This window comes from Lactuca sativa, chromosome 4 (genome assembly GCF_002870075.4).
Source record: "Lactuca sativa cultivar Salinas chromosome 4, Lsat_Salinas_v11, whole genome shotgun sequence".
Classification (NCBI taxonomy): domain Eukaryota; kingdom Viridiplantae; phylum Streptophyta; class Magnoliopsida; order Asterales; family Asteraceae; genus Lactuca; species Lactuca sativa.
In genome coordinates this window covers 24,253-30,827 of record NC_056626.2, presented here as the reverse complement: position 1 = coordinate 30,827, position 6,575 = coordinate 24,253, and positions in this window count along the sequence as shown.

Below are 6,575 nucleotides of genomic sequence, written 5' to 3'. Positions count from 1 at the left end.
AAATAACACAAAGTCTATGAACAACAATATCCCATGTGTCCCACAAGAAAATGCAAATTATGTCAATTTTCCAATTCCCAATAATGGCCACCATAACCATCTTCTTTCTTCTCACAATTCTTTTGTCTTTATTATCTTTTATGCATCTCAAAAGTATATTGCTAAAAAAAGCCATACTATCATCCTCTTTTTTATTTCTATTCATAATCTTCCATTTTTTGCACTCTTCTTCCAAACATCTTTGTTCACTTTGATTCTTCCTCTTTCCATTCCATTTGCCATCTTCAAAATTCCACATCCTCAACTCTTTGATGCTTTTTCCATCTCTTAATTTTTTATGGATAAAATCATAAAACCCACCAACTAAATTACTTGGATTTGAACCAAGATTTTTGAACTTTTTACGGAAAAAGTTGAAAAACCAAACTATAATTCCCGGATTTGAACCGGATAAATTCATCCTTTTTTGGAAAAAAGGGGCCAACCACATGACTAGACTACTTGGAATTGAACCAAGATTTACATTCTTTTTATGGAAAAAGAAAGAAAACCACCCGACTAAAAGCTCCGGATTTGAACCGGACAAAATCATCCTTTTTTGGAAAAAAGGGGCAAACCACTTGACTATATCACTTGGAATTGAACCAAGATTTGACCCTAAATGAATAGGATTGAACCAATTATTTTCGGGAATTGAACCCTCTAGCAATAAATTGCCGAAAAAATTAAGGATATAATTAAATATCCTTCCGTCAATTCCTTTGAAATACACACCTTGTTTCCAAGGCGGGGGTTCATTTTTAAGGGAAAAAATGATAAAAATCCCGATTCCGTCAATTCTTTTTATATACACGCCTCGTTTCCAAGACGGACGATCATAACAATTGGGAAACCCCAATTGAACATGATAAAAATCCACTTCATAAGGCCTTAACCAAATGAAACTCGGGATCAAACCGAGATGCAATTCACTTTTAAGGGAAAAAGTGATAAAAATCCCAAAACCGACAATTCCTTTTATATACACACCTCGTTTCCAAGGCGGAAGATCATAACAATTGAAAAACTCCAATTGAATATGATAAAATTCCACTTCATAAGGACTTAACCAAATGAAACTCGGGATCAAACCGAGATGCACTTTACTTTTAAAGGAAAAAGTAATAAAAATCCCATACCCGTCAAATCCTTGAGAATCCACACCTTGTTTCCAAGGCGGAGATTCACAATAAATGAAAATAAATTCCAAATATTGATGAAATTTGACCACATCATAAGGCCTAAACCAAATGATACTCGGGATTAAACCGAGTTGCAATCCAATTTTAAGGGAAAAATTGGTAAAAATCCCATGACCGTCAATTCCTTTATAAAAATATTGGAAATGAACTCCTTCATGGACAACAGAATTCATCCATCTCCAATAATTCCTATTTTGCCCTTTAACAGCCAAGTTCCAAAAATGAATCTTAATTTGATTGAAGATGGCACTCATCTCATAAATTTGACCAAATTGCCCCTGACTTCTCAAAAGAATTTGAAAAGAACTTTGACTCCCATTAATTTTATTCCATTTACTTTGCAAACCCAGCCAACCTCCATTAAGATCATTCCAACACCAAAAAACATCAAAATTATAAAACTGCCCAAATTGCCCTTGTTTGTTATTTATTTCAAGTGATTCCAAAACCTGCTGGACATCACACCATTTATTTCTCTTTCCAATTTTCAATTGCTTATCAATAAGCCCTCCCATCAGATCCCCACTCACTATATCCTTCCTCCTGTTTTCGATCATCCCCAAGAAAATCTCAAATTGATCATCCATCTTGATTTTTCCCCCACATTGACCAAAATACCCTTTGTTCCAAATTCTTATTTTTTCACTATTTTTAAAATTCTTCCTTTTAACCTCTCTCCCACAATTATCTCGAAAAGGAAAAAATAACCAGAAAAAATCAGATTTACCAAAAAACCCCTCACTCCAAAATTCAAAATCACTATCAATTATAAAATCCCAGAAAGTCCCTGCTTCTTGTTTTTTTTCCTCTCTGTGATAGTAAAAAAACCATTTGCTCCCAGCAGCATTATTCCAATCCTTTCGCAAAATAACCCAGTCCTTAATTTGGTCATCCCAGCGACAATCTCCCCAAAATTGACCAAAATACCCTTTGATCCAACTTTTTAACCTCTTACTACTATTAAAATGTTTCCTTTTTTTCTCCATATCCGTATCACAATCATAATCATGCCACCGATTCCATTCCAGCCAAAAATCAAATTCACTATCAATTAGAAAATTCCCAGAATGCCCCTGTTTCTTTTTATTTCCTTCTTTGTGCCAACAACCGCTGATTCGCAAGCTTTTACTCCTCTCAACATAATTAGAATCATCACCCACGACATAAACTATTCCAATCGCTTCTTCATTAGACCAAATTCCACTCATCCACTGTACAAAAGATAAGCACCTGCAATTTTTATTTTCCAAATCCATCTCCTTCCAATCCCCTGTATCAGAATTATAGCCGATACCTTTAAAAATCAAGATAATCGCTATTAATTCATCCAAATTATTAAATTTCCAGCTTTGACCAAAATATCCTTTAATTGTATTATTTAAATTTCCGCTTTTATTTACATTCTTTCTTATTTTCACCATCCGAGCTCCATAATAGCTCTTATTCCACCAATTCCATTCCAGCCACTCTGACAATTCTTCATACATCCCACTTCTCAAATTAATTTCGATTTTCATGGACATAATCTTTGTTTTTAACAGGAACATTCCACTCCTTGCACAATTCTTCATTAAGCCCAAGATATCCCAGATTAAGGCTAAAAATCTTCAATCTAATGTCTTCTGAGATAATCTTGACAACATTTTCCACTGAATTACTCTGTTTCCCAAACAATCTTTTATTTCTTTCATTCCAGATATGATAAATGGAGGCCGCCAAAGCAATTTTTCTAATGAAGTTATTGATGCTTTTCTTTTTTAAAGAATATTGGAGCTCCATGATGATATCCACCCACTTGCCAGCTCTATGATTCATTTTCACTTTAACTTTCACCAAGTTCCATACTTCCTTTGTGTAATTACAATCAAAAAACAGATGTGAATGAGAATCTATCTGAGAATTGCAAAAAACACAACTGAAATCATTAGAATCTTTCCATCTCTTCATTCTATCTTGAGTTCTGAGTCTTCCAAGAATAGCAAGCCAAAGAATGAAACAATGACTTGGTATACTATTTTGAAACCAAACCAAGTCATACCATTCGACAATTGGCTCATGATATATAAGGGAAGAAGAGACCTGATTAATCGCAAATGGAACAATGTTACCTTTGTAATTCCTCCAATACACCTCATCCTTTTTCTCTCTAATGAGTCTCGGCACAGGGAAATCACCTAATTGAGGAATTATATCAATCCATTCAGAAGGCCAACTCCAATTATCATCAACAATAACATCACTGACTTTGTCCCTTATGTTATATCCAGCACTAGTAATTTCCCTATGAGAAAGAACATAGCTCAAAGGACCCAATTGATGCCAATTGTCAAACCACATGTTTATTCCTTTTCCATTTCCAATCCGGGAATAGAAAAAATCTCTTAAATAAGGCCTAATCTTTAAGAGATTCCTCCAGCTCCAACTCATTTTGTCTTTTGAACCCACATCCCAAAAGCTTCTACCTTCAAGCAGATAACAATTAACCCATTTCACCCACAATGAGTTTTGTCCACTAATAAGCTTCCAAACTCTACTCGACAGAAGAGCAATGTTCCATTCTTTGAGATTTTTCAGCCCAAGCCCACCGTAAGTCTTTGGTTTGCAGATTTTGTTCCATGACACTTTAGCAACTCCTTTACAATTCTGTCCACTGTTCCAGAGGAAATTTCTCATTATTTTTTCAACTTCTTTAATAATGCCTTTCGGTAATAAAACCACAGAAGCCCAATAAACAGGAAGTGAAGCAAGAACAGCACTTATCAATTGAAGTCTTCCAGCATATGATAAGGACTTGTTTTTCCAGTCATTAACTCTCTTCTTTACTTTATCTACAAGACCCTTACAATCTCTAATAAAAAGTTTAGTAGAAATCAAAGGAATCCCAAGATATTTCATAGGGAGTTTGCCTTCAACAAAAGGAAGAATCCTCAGAATTTTCCTTTTAAAAGGCTCTTTAACATTCCCAAAAAAAATGTGACTTTTAGCTAAATTTGGGACAAGACCTGTAGAACTAGCAAACTCATCCATAGCTTTCTTGACAATTTTTATCGATCCAGAGTTTCCATGACAAAAAACCATTAGGTCATCAGCAAAACATAAGTGGGTGATTTTCTGTTCTTTGCATCTCCAATGGTATTTGAACTCCTTGCTATCTTTTATACACCTTTGAAGCATAAGGTTAAAAACCTCCATAACAAGTGTAAAAAGATATGGGGATAAAGGACACCCTTGCCTAAGACCTCTCTTTCCTTGAAAAAAACCATGAAAACTTCCATTTATATTAATCATAAAAGAGGAAGTCGTAACACAATTCATAATCCAAATGATCATAGAATCATGAAATCCAAACTCTTTTAAAATATCTTGCAAGAATTTCCAACTCACTGTGTCATACGCTTTTTGAATGTCAACTTTCATTGCACATCGAGCAAAACCCCTATCAATATGATACCCTTTGACAAGTTCTTGAGACAAAAGAACATTATCCAAAATTGAGCGTCCTGGAATAAAGGCTGATTGGTTTTCCGAAACTAAACACCCAAGATGATCTCTGATACGATTCACAATCACTTTGCTAATGCATTTATAAATCACATTGCAGCAAGAAATTGGCCGGTAATCTCCAACTTTTCCAGGAGTAGGGACTTTAGGAACTAATGCAATAACAGTAGCATTAACTTCCTTCAAAATCTTCTTGGACAGAAAAAATTCCTTGACAGCATAACAAAAATCATTCCCCACAATCATCCAAGCTTTCTTAAAAAATTTTGAAGAGAAGCCATCAGGACCAGGAGCTTTATCATCATCGATATCAAACAGCGCAGCCTTAATTTCCTCATTTGTGACATCTTTAACCATATCAAGAGCTTGCTGGTTGTCAAGTCTTTTGGAAAACAAATTATCCGGCTCAACAATTGGATCAACATCATGCTCAACTCCAAGGAACTCACCAAAATAATCAACAATAACATTATAAGCTTCATCTCCTTCTTTCCATTTTCCATTTTCATCAATGATTGTTTCAATTCGATTTCTATTAATTTTTCCTTTAACAATTTTATGAAAGTAAGCTGAGTTAGAATCTCCTTCCTTAAGCCAGTGCACTTTAGCTCTCTGCTTTAAATAACTCTCCTCTTCCCATCTAGCATTCAAAAAAGATTGAAGATAAATTCCCTCTTCAAATCTCAAATCTTCATTACACGGGTCTAAATCAAGATTACTTTGAACCCGACATAACTCTTCTCTACACTTGGAAACTTTTTCTGAAAAATTGCCATGAGAATTTAACAATTTTCTGAGAGGCTTTTTTAACAACTTCAGTTTCTGACATAGCCGAAACATTCCAAATCCTTCAATTTCTGTTTTCCAGACATTCTCAACAATGGGAAGGAAATTTTCGGAAAGCACAAGCGAATTGACAAACTTGAACGGCCTAATTTTGAATTTCTTTTTTAAAGGGAACTTAATAATCATAGGACTGTGATCCGAATTCCTGTAAGGCTGGAAATTAGCAAAAACATTAGGAAAATCTTCAATAAATTTGAAATTCCCAAGAACTCGATCAAGCTTCTTCAATGTTCCTGATGCCCCTCGCGGTCTTTGATTCCATGTGTAATGCAAACCATTACAATTAATATCCTGAACTTCAATATGATTAATGCACTCATTGAATTCCACCATGCCCCTTGTAACTTTAGAATTACCAGCCATCGAGTCCACCAGTTCTCTTGTAACATTGAAATCTCCAGCAATTAACCAAGGATTATCCGCCACCAAACAATAGTGTTTTTCCAGAGAATTCCATAATTTCCTTCTGTCTATATAATAATTACAAGCATAGACAAAAGAACAAAATATTCTCTTATTTTCTTTTATGAAGAGAACCTGACAGTGTATCACTTGACTATTAGCATCCAACGGCATGACAACAACTTCATCCGGATCCCATCCAATGATAATACGAGTGCCTTTAGGACTCATGTCTTGGTTCGAAATCCACATCCAGCTCCCAAAGACTTTATTACATGTCATTTGTAGCTTGTTAAATCTCAATTGAGACTCAAGAATAGCAAATAAAGATAGCTTATTACATTTAATAACATTCTTTATCTCCTCTTGCTTCAGCCTTAAGTTAGAACCCCGCACATTCCAGCAACCAATATTCATCATCATTGATCAACAATTGTTTTTTCATTGGTAGCCTCCTGGTCTCCACCAGTTAAAATCATCTCCTGGTCAATTTCGTCTAAATAAGACATATCTTTTAAACCCAAATCAGCAAGAACATCAAATGGGTTTTGTGATATTATCTCATCTTGATCATCTTTTCCTGAA